Source organism: Thamnophis sirtalis, unplaced genomic scaffold (genome assembly GCF_051295495.1).
Source record: "Thamnophis sirtalis isolate CommonGarterSnake01/CBP01778 unplaced genomic scaffold, rThaSir2_p1.2 scaffold_10, whole genome shotgun sequence".
In the NCBI taxonomy this organism is placed as follows: Eukaryota; Metazoa; Chordata; class Lepidosauria; order Squamata; family Natricidae; genus Thamnophis; species Thamnophis sirtalis.
In genome coordinates this window covers 69,147,573-69,162,131 of record NW_028261390.1, presented here as the reverse complement: position 1 = coordinate 69,162,131, position 14,559 = coordinate 69,147,573, and the positions used below count along the sequence as shown (strand labels likewise).

General features: G+C 42.7%; 1 protein-coding gene across 1 annotated transcript in view; it reads right to left on the bottom strand.

Moving 5' to 3' along the window:
- The window catches only part of KLF3 (KLF transcription factor 3), a 35,759-nt gene that overhangs the window by 9,881 nt on the left and 11,319 nt on the right, over positions 1-14,559 (bottom strand). The gene's annotated exons all lie outside the window — the stretch shown is intronic.

The window sequence follows — 14,559 nt, the reverse complement described above, 5'->3', positions numbered from 1 at the left end:
AAAAAGTTTTCTTCGGGGTTTCTGTATTTATGATGCTAAGATGTTAACATTTTAAACCCAAGATCCTTTAAAAAGCAGGATTACAACCAGGGGTGGGATTCAGCCAGTTTGGACCAGTATAGGCGAACCCGATGTTAATTTTAATCTGGTTCTCTGAACCAGTAGGTGGAAGGCCTGGTTGACCCCGCCCATCCCATCCCTCCCCCTCCCAGGAGTCTCCACGCAGCCCAATTTGGATGCGAGTTAAGCCCAGGGCCTGCGCAGAGGTTCTAGGAGGGCGAAAAATGGGCCTACCGGAAGTCTGAAAACGGGCCTGTTTCTGGCCTCTGGAGCCTGGGGAGGGCGAAAACACCACCCCTGCCATGGTGCAGGAGGCTGACTAGGCCACACCCCATATAACTGATCTCTTCCTTCCTCCCTCCCTCCGTGTGTGTGTGTTTGTGTGTGTCTGTCTGTCTGTCTCTGTGTGTCTCTTTCTCTCTCTCTCTCTCTTTCTGTCTCTCTGTCTCTGTCTCCGTCTCTCTGTCTCTCTTTGTCTCTGTCTGTCTGTCTGTCTGTCTGTCTCTCTCTCTCTCTCTCTCTCTCTCACACACACACACACTATCGTGAACTCTTTTGTGACCTGCTGCAATGCTAACTGGAAAGCAAAGCTTGGCCCCGTTTTTTTCCTGGTGGAGGCCTAACCCCAAGATCAAAGAGTTTTAAACAAATGGAAATAACCTCAGTCCCGTCATCTTGAAACCGACTTCCTGAATTATGAAAGGTGAAACCAAAGGTGGTTGTGATTTTGTTTGCAAAAAAGTCACAATTAGCTCTTCCAAAATGAGTGTAGCACGCACATTATCCAACGCCTCTCCAGCAGCCTTAATTTTTGCAGAACTTCAAATTATACAACTGTTGTCCATTACGTTGCACGGGGGAGTGCGCCCCGTACGACCTCAACTGAGCCCAAAACTTATGTTGTTTTTTTCTTCTAGTTTTTCGTTTTTTTGTATTTTAATAAATGTTTCAAATCAATGCTTAAACAATGTGGCACCTGGGTGTCATGCATTCTAATACAAAGAACACTAATAAAGTTAATCATAATTATTACATTCAATCAACCTATGCATTAATAATAATAATAATAATACACATTTATATTAAGTTGCAGTCTTTTATTGTTCAATCATTCCACATCTTCTCTCGTTATTACTTTCATTTTGTTATATAAAAACGTATACACTAATATTCCCTCTTCTCTTATTTCTATCACTTATTCCAGCTTTTAATCATGTCACCTTTTATTGAACAACTTTTTCTGATTTCTAATCATGACCCCTACCTTAAAAAAAAGTTTAGGTTGTTAAGTGAGGCATTTGTTAAGTGAGTGTTGCCCTGTTTGATGACCTTTCTGGCCTCAGGTGTCAGGAAGTCGCAAAGGGAGAATCATGTGACCCTTGGGTTCATAAGTATGCACCCTTTTCCAAGCATCCAAATTTTGAACATGTGATCGTAGGGATGCTGCAATGGTCGCAACTGCGAAAAACAGTGGAACGGTCACTAAATGAACTGTTGTTGCGAAGAACCAGTAATTTAAGCTCCAAACAAAAAAGATTTTTCCTGATTAGAAAAACCTAGTCAGAGTAAAATACTTTAAAATTCATATTTGCTGATTTAATAGCCAGTCACCGGTATGAGTTTTTGCCAAATTTTTAAGGCAAAAGAAGAGCCAATTTTATGCCCCCCCTCTTAGGGTGGAACAACATCAGGCTAGAAACTGGGAGGTTGTGGGTTCTAGTCCTGCTTCGGGCACGAAACATAATCACATTTCTCTCAACACCTTTTGAAGGAGGCGATGGAAAAAACTTTCTGAGTCAATCCAGAAAGTCTTTTGAGAATCAAGAGTTTTTTTTTTTTTAAAGGCAAAAGACTGAAGCTTTACCCCTCCTGCGTTTCCAAAACGCTCTTTCCCTCAATGGGTTTAAAAAAAAAAAAAAAAAAAAACATTTTTGTTTTATTTTATTTTATTTTTTGCAATCAGGAGCTATTGTCTTTTCAACCCCCCCAAAAAACAAACTGAGCGACAGTACGGACTCTGCAATGTTCTTTAAAGTCAAATCAGTAGGCCAAGTTCAAAGAGAACCCCCTCCCCCCCCACATCATGCCCAACATTTTAGACATGTAGAATTGTAGATAGCATTAATAAGAAATCAGATAACGAACTCTGCTCCCTTAAGAAAACAATCTTGCCTTGCCTTGTGTTAAAAAGAAAAAAAGAAAACTCCACCGGGTAGTTTTCCCCATCCCTTCCCTGCTGCTCCACCCTGTGGATCGAGGCCAAGGCTAATGCAACTTGTCCAAACAGGACACCGGTTGTGATAAGATTTCGCTCACGCCCTGCGCTAAGCGAAGAAACGAGGTTTTTGTATGCAAATAAGGCCAGGTATAAAAGGCAAGAAACAAGCACAATCTAAGGCGCAGGTCTGATAATCAGGAGAGAGCAAGTCGGGGATGGCAAAAATCAAATCTCTTTTTTTTCTGCTCTACACTTTCTCCTGCTGAAAGCGGGAGGATCACCAGATCCGGGGAAAGCAAGGCGAGAAAAGAGATTTTGTTTTATTTATTTGTATCGTATTTATAGGAGTCCTCAACTTACGACCACTGCTAAGCAGGACAATTGTTAAGTGAGTTGCACGCCCTGTTTTTACACAGTAAAATGCCTGAATTCCGATTACTTGACAGTGGGGATGCTGCAGTGGTCGTGAGAGTGAGGACCGGATACAAGTCCAGTCACTTTCGGTGAGATTGGGAGCTAATCAACTTGATAAATAAGTCACTTTCAATAGGAATAGAGCTGTAAGAGACCTTGGAGGTCTTCTAGTCAAGCCCCTGTTCAACGAGAAGACCCCATACCCGTGATGGCAAACCTATGGCACGAGGAGGCACACAAGCCATCGCCCAGCTCAGCTGCACCACGCATGCGCGTGCACCTCCCAACGGCCAGCTGATTTCTGGGTCTCTGCCATTCATGCAGGAGACATTTGTGCATATGTGGGGGCTGGGCACACACGCGCAGGGGGCAGGGGGAGTAGAGGGGGGGTACGACGTTCCCCCTGTGCTCCATTTTTGGTGCCAGGAGGCTTCATGGAGGGCCTCTGGAGCCCAGGGGAGGCAATTTTTGCCCTCCCGGAGGCTCGAAGAAAGACTCTGGAGCCTGGGGAGGGCAAACAACAAGATGCCCGGAAGTTCCGGAAGTCCGTAAACAGGCTCTGGAGGACCCTTCCCCTTCTGCTGTGATGTAGGAGGTTGAGTAGGCCATGCGGGTGTGTGTGTGTGTTGTGGGTGGATGCGTGGTGTGTGCGGGCGCATTGCATTGTAGGTGTGGGCATGCACGCACACACTATTGTGTGCACAGGGACAATTTTGGAGAAAAAGGTTAGCCGTACCTGTGCATTTGTTTTTTCTTGCCTAAATGTAGAACCTTAACTTTTTCCATTTTGTTAGATAGGGACCAGTGATCAGTCTTGCCAGGGTTCAGTCAAAGCCTGTTGTTAACCATCCAGACTGAAATCTTGATCACTCTTACTTGCTTCCCTCTACAGATCCCATATGTTTCTGTAAACACATTTTCCTTAATTCCCACTTCCTTGTGAGAAAGGAAGGAAGAAGGAACTCATTCCAAAGGCGCTGTGAAATTCTCATATTTATTCCTCTCAAACTTCCTAAAGTTTGGAAGACAGGCTGCCATCAAAAGAAAAAAATTTACATTTCCTTCAGTAGTCCAGCAAAAATAATAATAATAATAATTCTAACCAAGTTCCCTCAGTTAATCGAAGTATTTTTTAAGTGCTTTGGCACTAATATTTAAATAGAGCCGAAAACAGAAGCAAAGGACACGTTTGTGCAACTTAAAAGAAAATAGTTTTGAAAACATGCTACTAAAATTAAAACAAAATCAGTTGCTTTTTGCCAACAAGTCAAATATCAAAAATATAACTATGCCTTTTCTAAAAGTCTAAGATAATTCTATTGTTCGCCCATTAAAAAATCCAATCATATTTATCTGGAGAGAGAGAAAATTGCTAGAGAAATACAATAGAAATACAATAATGATTTAAGTGAAGGAACTGAATACACCTTCAGATAAAGCTTTGATCACACTGTTCATTTTACAGTATTTATATAGCTTGTTATCTTGTAGTGGTACACTTATTTTCCCACAATTTGTTCTGTTTTTGCTTTGTTTTAAGGGGGGAAAACCCCCCTAGTTTTGAAAGGAAAAAAGTATGTCCAAGCTGAAAAACGCATTTTTATTCATTGCTGAAGTTCAAGACCCTGGTTTCTCTTTAACCTTTTTCTAGGATGCAATTGCAGCTTAAAATTCTGAAAATTCTGCCTAAAAATTCAAACTTTTTGAGATTCTGTGTCAAACCTAATGGAATCATTGCAACAACAAACTGTATTAAAAACCATAGATTGACTTATTTTAAACTATTACCACCCTGAGCAAACAATACAAGCTAACTAAAAAAATAATTAGTCCAAACACTAAGCTTTCTACTCTATTCATGTTTTATTTCGAAAGAACGAAAACATTCTTTAACCTGAGAAATTACAGAGTTAGGATTTGAGTCAAAATTCCTCAACAGATCTTGAACGCAGCCAAACAGATGAAACAAAGAATGCACTTGTTTGTGCATGCTATGCTTCCATTGTGTCTTTGTGATCTAATTAGATCCTTCCCATTTGCAGTACTAGTTTTTTTGAGAAGAAAAGATCTATTATCACAGAGCTCCCCAACCCCTCCCCGGGGCTGCAGCCCATGTCTCGGCCATGAGCTTGCGTGGAACCATCCCCTCTCCCACCCCTTCGCCGGTCCGCAAAGCCGAAAACATTGGGAAACTTTGCAGAAATTGATGAACAACACAATGCAGTTGACATTCGTATGTCAATCTCCCTTGCCTCATTCGAATGAAAACTGTTGTTGGAAGAAATGTCCATCTGGGTTCAGTTCCAAGCGGGAAGAAAGACACTGGGAAACATGGAGGCCGCTTGAAAAGATGGCTTAATGGTGGACAGGATCACATGGTTTGAGACACATGGGTGTATGGGAGAGAAAGAGATTTATACCCTCTGTTGGGCTTTGAATTTGAGTTTGTATTCTGCTTGGTTGTCAGACTCCCGTGGGGCCGTGCAGGGGCAACTCTGTAGACTGTCCTGAGTCTCAAGCTTGGTTGACTCTTGCTGGGTGATAATGTAATGGACGGGCTTTGGGATTCCTATTATGGTTCTGCCTGAAGGAGGTAGATCTTTGTTATGTAGATCTACCATACTACATAACTGGCTCAGGCCTTAATGGCTCATTGACAAAGGTTGAGTGGGTGTGAGTTTCTGCCTCCCTTTTAGGGGAAATATTCTGCCCTTTTAATATTTCCTAAAATGTTTCATTTTTCTAGGAGAGGGGTGGGTGCTAACTTCCTACACTGTTACAAATCATATAATTTCTGATTTAATGGACATTAAGAATTAACAGTGATTTCTTAATTGCAGAACCCGGGAGGCAGAGTTAAAAGGGGGATCAGCCCAGAATTCTTACGTAGCCACAAGCAGAGAAAATCCAACCGCTCTCAAACTCTACTGACCCTTCTCTAATTCTAATCAGATGTTGGCCATTAGTTGAGAAGATTCCTGGGCATAGCAATGTTTAGCAATAAATCAGTTTATTTGGACTTTCACATCTGGACCTGATCTTTGGTGCCAGATTTTGAACAAGATTCTTTTTTGGGGTTAGTTCTGCCACCTGTGATTTAGACCTCTGTCCTTCCTGACAGGTGAATATCTTGAGGGAGGTAAAGGAAACTGGTTCAGGAGCTGAACACATATGTGAGAGAGGAGGTGGCCTTGTCTGTTTTGAAGACAAAGCTGGGATGGTTTCTTCTCAAGAAGCCATTGCTCAGCTCAACAACAGTAGGTAAATATTTTCCTGTCTGCAATCTCCCCTTTTTAAGGGAAATTGTTGAAAAGGTGATAGATCTGCAAATGCAGAAGAATTTTAGTTACAACTGTTAGAAATTCTGCATATAGCCCAACAGAACAGACAGTGCACAATCCACATGTGGTTTTCTCCTTAACTGCCAGAAGGAAGCAGGAAATCTTATTCAGAGGGAACACTAGCTTATACCATAGATGCAACTGCAAACTTATAAACACTGCCATCTACTGATTGAAGAATATCTCTCTCTCTACTGAATATCACTAGTTGTATAAAATCCATGAAATTCCAACAGTAACTCTTAATGATTATGTGGTTAATACTGTCCCCCCGTTTTTCTCTTTTAACTTTCCTACTGAAAGATGGGGAAATAAGTCTCTTGGAGTCATTTTAGCCTAGCACAGTTTATAAATCAAGTTAGTAAGTAAGCAAACAAAAATCTTCCAAGTTAAAATGGCTAAGAGCTCCGGCCAGTTCTGAGAGACAAAGAATTCCTTATCAGAACAGAAAGTTATCTGACTTCCTGTCTTAAGCTTCAGCTTTCAGAGAGAAAAACAGCCAGGAAAGAGAACAAGATTTAAAAAGCAGACATTTAAAAGCAAATGAAGTACAGATAGTTCTCAACTTTCAACCGTTCCTTTAGTGGCCTAGTTCGGAGTTACGATGGCACTAAAAAAAAGTGACTTATGACCATTTTTCACACTTACAGCCTTTGCAGCAGCCGCGGGGTGGTGTGATCAAAATTCAGATGCATGGCAACGGGTTCTTACTTATGACTGCTGCTGTGTCCCAAGGTCATGTGATCCCCTTTTGACAAGCAGAACCAGATTCACTTAACGATTGTATTACTAACTTCAGTGGTTCACTTAACAACTCTGGCAAGAAAGGTCATAAAATGGGTCAAAATTCACTTAAATGTCTCACTGAACCACAGAAATTTTGGGCTCAATTGTGGTTTTAAGTTGAGGACTACCTGTTTATGGAATGGTATAGGGGTTCCCCCCCCCTTCAAAGCAGAGAAGAAAGAACTGCTTTAATCAATTAATTAAAAGATTTTGATTCAAAACAGATATTCAAACAAACAGAGGTGACGTATATTAGTAGTCGGGATTTATAGGCAAGGTGCATGGAGGGGTTTCGTTGCTGGAACATATGGAGAAATTTTCATGGGAATATGACAGTCTAGATCAGTGAAGGTGAACTTTTTCATCACCGAGTGCCCAAAGCTGAACACGTGTGCATGCGCCTGTGTGGAAGCACCAAGAGATCCGAAGACCAGCTGGCTGGTACATGCATGCCAGAAGGTTTTCCTTTGCTTTCATCCATAAGCAAGATAGGAAACCTCACACATCATGTATTTGTAAACAATAAAATTCATTCCAATTTCAAGCGGGGCTACTGGTGTTTTAGGAATACAGCAATCCTGGAGATATTGCTAACATTTAGCATTATGTTTGAGATGAGATATTTTGTCTATGGGGAGGAAAGCTATGGCAAATCTAGACAGCATACTATAAAGCAGAGACATCACCCTGCCAACTAAAGTGCATATAGTCAAGGCTATGGTTTTCCCAGTTGCAAGGCTGAGCCGCAAAGAATGGAGGCCTTTGGACTCTGGTGCTGGAGAAGACTCCTGCATTGAGTCCCTTGGACTGCAAGGCCATCCAACCGGTCAGTCGTAGAGGAGATCAACCCTAACTGCTCTTTAGAAGGTCAGATCCTGAAGAGGAAACTCAAATACTTTTGATGAGAAGGAAGGACTCCCTGGAGAAGAGCCTCATGCTGGGAACAATGGAGGACTGGATGGAGTCACCGAAACAATCAGTGTGAGTTTAACTCGACTCCGGAGGATGGTAGAGGACAGGAAGGCCTGGAGGAACGTTGTCCATGGGGTCACAATGGGTCGGACACCAATTCGCAACTAACAACAACATTTCATCTCTGGAATTCATATGAAATAGCTAGAAGGCTGAAGACAGACATGGTAGCCAATACTTTTGTTAAAATGAAAAATGGAAGAGAAATACCTCTGTATATAGTTAAGGTAAAAATAAACACTTTAGAGAAAGAAAGAAAAATGTTCCCAGCAGGTACTAATTCTCTTCTGCCTTCCCCTTTGGGAATGAAATCAAGCAAATGGAATATATTGGACTACACTGCAAAAAAATTTAAAAGCAAAAACTGGCTTATGCCCCCCCTCCCCCCCCACCACACAGATAAGTCTCTTTCCTGTTGTTAAAGCAATTTTTAGATGTGAAAATCTATGTTTTATGCAAGGTGGTTCTTGAACTGAAAAGAGCCGTCTCCATTAAACAAACGGGTATCCATGCCCTGCATGGCATACAAGTCTCTTAAACCCTTTGCATTGGGATATATAAACAGTCCTCGACTTATGACCACAACCGAGCCCAAAATTTATGTTGTGAAGTGAGACATTTGTTGAGTTTTGCCCCATTTTACGGCCTCCGTTAACCACAGTTGCTACATCTTTTGCACTTCTTCAGTTAGTAACCTGGTCGTTAAGAGAATCTTGATCCCCCCCTCATCGACTTTGTTTGTCAGAAGGTCACAATAGGGGACCACGTGACCCCAGGACGCTGCAACCGTCATAAATAGGAACCCAGTTGCCAAGTATCCCAATTTCGATCATTTGACCATGGAGATGCTGCCAAGAAGTGTGAAAAGCCATCATAAGTCAATTTTTTCGGTGCTGCGCTAACTTGAAACAGTCACTAAATATATATGTATGTAGTATTTGTGCTGATAAATAAATAAAGGGAGACTAGTATAGATCTATTTCAAGCTATTTAGCTCTCATCAGCTAGCCATACCCTTACTGGGATTTGAACCGATGAGAGCTAAATAGCTTGAAATAGATCTATACTAGTCTCCCTTTATTTATTTATCAGCACAAATACTACACAAATGTAACAAAGGCAACAGTAAAATATTGGGCTTTCTGTCTGGATGGTCTCTTGTGACGAGCCGATGGACAGAGAATGGAAGCAGTTAGCTTCCTCCCATAATTGGGGCATATCAGGGGTTGTGACACTATATATATATATATATCTTTTGTGTCTTTTCCTCTAAAGAATCAATAGTCTGAGTATTTAACCAGAGTACCTCAACCTTTCCACATTAGTGATTTTCTTGTTCAAAGTCTTACCAGCTCTTATCTTCCTAAGGCAAAGGTAAAGGTTCCCCATATGTACTAGTCATTCCTCACTCTAGGGGACGCTGCTCATCTCCGTTTCAAAGCCGAAGAGCCAGTGCTGTCCGTGGTTATGTGACCGGCATGACTCAACACCGAAGGCGCATGGAACGCTGTTACCTTCCCACCAAAAGTGGTCCCTATTTTTCTACTTGCATTTTTTACGTGCTTTCGAATTGCTAGGTTGGCAGAAGCTAGGATAAGTAACGGGAGCTCACTCTGTTATGTGGCACTAGGGATTCGAACCACGAACTGCCAACCTTTCTGATCAACAAGCTCAGCGTCTTCACCACTGAGCACTGTGCCCCTTCTTCCTCTTTTTTCTTCCTACTACAACACATTTATCTTTCCACCTGGGCTGAATGCACTGATTGGAGAGATTTTCACCCAAACATAATTTCTCTTCTCTCAGTCCCTAAGTATAAAACTGCAAGTCAGGTCAGATTAAGATCCATGGAAGTGAGCTTCCAAATGCCATTTTTCCTGTAGCAATGCAAAATAGAGTAAAGTGGCTGTCTTTCAACATCACAATCAATTATTAGTTTTGATAAGCATGATATAAGGCCTTGGTAAGGCCACACTTGGAAGACGGCATCCAGTTTTGGTTGCCACAATGTAAAAAAAGATGTGGAGACTCTAGAAAGAGCGCAGAGAAGAGCAACGAAGAGGATTAGGGGACTGGAGGATAAAACATATGAAGAACTGTTGCAGGAACTGGGTATGTCTAGTTTAATGAAAAGAAGGACTAGGGGAGACATGATAGCAGTGTTCCAATATCTCAGGGGTTGCCACAAAGAAGAGGGAGTCAAGCTATTCTCCAAGGCACCTGAGGGTAGGATAAGAAGCAATGGGTGGAAACTAATCAAGGAGAGAAGCAACTTAGAACTAAGGACACATTTCCTGAGAATTAGAACAATTAATCAGTGGAACAACTTGCCTCCAGAAGTTGTGAATGCTACAACACTGGAAGTTTTTAAGACAAGACTGGACAACCATTTATCTGAAATGGTACAGTATAGGGCTGTGATGGTGAACCTATGGTACACATGCCACAGGCGGCACACGGAACCATTTGTTCATGCGAGGCTCAAGCCTCCAAAGTGTGAAAAACCGGCCCTACGGGCAAACTGGAAATTCAAGAATGGTGGCTTCTGGTTTGTCCGTAGGGCTAATTTTCGCTGTCCGGAGCCTTCAGGGGCCTTCAGGAGGCTTCACTGAAGTCTCTGGAGGTCGAAAATCAGCCCTAAGGACAAATCGGAAATCACCATTCCTGAACTTCCGGCTTCCCTGTAGGTCCATTTTTTGCCCTCTGGAGGCTTCAGGGAAGCTCCGGGGGGGGCGGGGGGGCAGGGAAGCTGCTTTTGCCCTCCCCAGGCTCTTAAAAAGCTTTTGGAGCATGGGGAAGGTGAAAAAACAGCGGCAAACGCCGGTGTGTGTGTGTCTCTGATTGCACACACGCATGCTTGGGCATGCGCATGCATATCATTATGGGTGTGGCACGCCAGAGCACGACCCCCCCTGTGCTCCCCCCACTTTTGGCATGGCAGCCAAAAAAGGTTTGCCATCACTGGTATAGGGTTTCCTATGCCTGAGCAGTGGTTGGACTAGAAGACCTCTAAGGTCCCTTCCCAACTCTGTTATTCTGTTCTGTTCTAGCATTCAATAGCAATATAGCAATAGCAGTAGACTTATATACCGCTTCATAGGCCTTTCAGGCCTCTCTAAGCGGTTTACAGAGAGTCAGCATATTGCCCCCAACAATCTGGGTCCTCATTTTACCCACCTCGGAAGGATGGAAGGCTGAGTCAACCCTGAGCCGGTGAGATTTGAACCGCTGACCTGCTGATCTAGCAGTAGCCTGCAGTGCTGCATTTAACCACTGCGCCACCTTGGCTCTTTTTAGAGGAAATAATGTCCCAAGTCTGGGCTAATTAAATAGTAACTCCTCAAATGTAGGGACCTGAGAAGACCCAGCTATCTGTTGTGAGGTCAGTGGGATCATGTACATTATTATCATCGTAATTGTCCCAATGCAACCGATGGAAATCACAAAATTTGCATCATTTATGTGAGGATGTCATGGTAGACACGACATCATCATGCCTTCTAATGACCTTCCATGTATGGAGATCCATGGAAGACACATGAGAGATTTTACAACACGCCAAGCTGAGGTTCCCCTAACAAAATTCTCCAATGTTGGAACAGGATCCGGAAACATTAATATCCAATGTGGAAGTAGTCCTCAACTTATGACCACAATTGAGCCCAAAGGTTCTGCTGCCAAGTGAGACATTTGAATGAATCTTGCCCCATTTTACGGCCTCTCTTGCCACAGTTGTTAAGCGAATCACTGCAGTTGTTAAGTTAGTAACCCAGTTGTTAAGTGAATCTGGATTTCCTCGTTGAGTTGGCTGTTCAGAAGGTCGCAAAAGGGGTAATCACATGACCCTGGGACACTGCAACAGTCATAAGTACGAGTCAGCTGCCGAGCGTCTGAATTTTGATTGTGTGATCGTGGGGATTTTGCAAGAGTCGTAAGTGTGAAACAGCTACATCAACGGTCACTCAACGAACGGTTGTAAGTTGAGGATTATCTAGATTCACATTTTAGGATAATACAACTTTAGCACAACTGAATATTAGACAGCGATCGTTCAATAAGTAATACAAAATTACAGATTTGTGTTTCCTAGAATGATAAAGGTAAAAGTTCCCCTCGTAAATATGTTCCCGTCTCTAGGGGGCAGTGCTCATCTCTGTTTTGAAGCCAAAGAGCCAGCGCTGTCCAAAGACGTCTCCGTGGTCATGTGGCTGGTATGACTAAATGCTGAAGGCGCACAGAACACTGTTACCTTCCCACCAAAGGTGGTTCCTATTTTTCTACTTGCATTTTTACGTGCTTTCGAACTGCTAGGTTGGCAGAAGCTGGGACAAGTCACAGGAGCTCACTCCGTTACACGGCACTAGGGATTCAAACCACAGAACTGCCGACCTTTCTGATCGACAAGCTCAGCGTCTTAGCCACTGAGCCACTGCGTCCCACCTAGAACAATAATCGTTCATATTAACCCATCCCTTTAATTTAGAGATACACATTTCAAGCTAATGAAAATAGACCACGGCAGAAAATGCCAGGAGCAGAGGCCTCCAAGGGAGCAGGGGGAGGTCAAAACAACAACAACAACGACACAAGATGACAGCTGCAACAACTGTGCCACCGAAGCCCGGCCTTCTTTTACGTGGGTTGTATGCATGCATCACACTTACAAAAGAAGGTTTAATTACAAAGGACAGGACTCCGATCCCTCCTCCTAGCTTCCTTGTAGCCAATTTCATCCTTCCACCACAATTTCATTTTATAACCAGACACAATCAAAGTTCATCAGATAACTCTGGCTGAAAAGACAGCTTCCAATCCTAGCAACTTCATGAATTCCCTATTTATGTCAACGGTGGATATCGCAAAGCTCGATACAGAAGAAGGGTTTCGAGTGGCAGTGTTCTGGTCTGCCAGCAGCCTGCGGAGCTGGTCGCAGAGTCCAACAGTGAGGAGGTTGGGGAGCAACATGGGCCAATCCTGGGGTCTGGGGAAGGCTTGGACGAGGGCTCTGCGTCGGAGGCAGAGATGGGACCAAGGCCATCTGGTAGTTATGTGCTGCCTTTGGAGTCTGACATCAGCAAGGCAGAAGAACAGCGGGAGCCTGTTCCCAGTGTGTGCATGTGCAGAGCTGCCAGAAGGCAAGAACAACTAAGAAAACAGGGTCGACTTGGGAGTAAGGCTTGGAGATGATTGGCCCCTCCCATAAGACATAAAAGAGGAGCGAACGGGAAGTGAACTTTTGCAGGAAGCAATTAGTTCATCTGGTCAGTTGACGCTTTGACAAGTTCTGTTTGACTCTGTGCTAAGTTTGGCCTTGCTCTGCATATGGCAACTTATTCTCTGGAGCATTCCCTGGGAGATAAGGTTGGTTTTTATCAGCATTCCCCTGAAAGACGGTGGCAACTCGAGCAGACATCTGTCGGAATCTTCACAGACTCTTTGTGAAGCCTTGAGGGCTGTGGATGACCATCATTCACAGCTGTATAAATAAAAGAGCGGTTTTTGCACCTAAGATTGTGATTTATCCTCTCTCAGGAAGCCTAGGTCAGAACAAGCAGGTGCTTCACATTCATTCACGCCGACAGAGTCTCCTAAAGTCAGAAACTGAACAAAATTTCCTGCTCTTGATATGAGTAAGATGGGAAAATCCGAAAAGAGGCAATGTACCGATAATGAAAAAAACAAAGACGAAACAAGAGACAAGAAAGAAGATGATGAATTTTTTAAAAAAACGATGCACTGAACTCAGAATATTCCCCCCCCAAAGAGACTAGAATGCTTAAGCTATGAAGCCGCTTGTAATAAACATCCCTTTTTACAAGCCTTACTTATGACTAATCTTTGAATTTAAAATCCCCAGCAGTAGCTGTGTGTTTTGTTCCTATAACTGTTATGTTGGCTCTTCTTGGATCCTATAAACAATGGCTATTATAAACCCTATATAAGGGAAGTCTGGTCACGGATGAAAACTTCGCATAGAGAAGATTTATATTGATTCCTCCGAGAGTCCCTGCCAAATATCAAATTATGGACTCGAACCAACTACATCTTTGGAATGAAAACACTTCCGTGTTGGCTGCAGAGAATCTCTCTCTTCATAAAGCACTTCCTCTGACTAAGAGCATTAACGTTACAATAAAACACTGATTTACAGCTTAAATCCAACCAAGATGGTTAGCAGAAATACACCATCTTTTTATGATTCACCGGAACATAGCAGTGGAAAACACAGTCTGGCCACAATCGGAAGGCAAACGAGTATCGCAGAGATACCCAAATCTCTCGTTAAATTCAAATGTACTTAACTTTCATAAAATTCGCCTGCTTTACATACCTTTATGTAGTATCCATAATTTATCCCTTTGACAAAAGTTTATACAATACAGGTGACTCTCAGCTTATGACAGTTCACTTAGTGACCATTCAAAGAACCAACGGCACTGAAAAAGTGATTTATGACCTTTCCTCACCCTTACGGCCACGGCAGCATTCCCATGGTCACATGATTAAAATTCAAATGCTTGGCAATTGACAGCTGCAGGGTCCCGGGGCATGTGATCACCTTTTGCGACCAGATTCACTTAACAACCGTGTTGCTAATTTTTAACAACTGCAGTGATTCACTTAACAACTGTGTCAAGAAAGGTTGTAAACTGGGATAAAACTCACTTAACAAACCTCTCTCTCAGCAACAGAAATGTCGTAAGTTGAGGACTATCTGTATTTATGAAAATTGCCAGATATTTTTTTTCAAAGCAATTTTATTTGAAG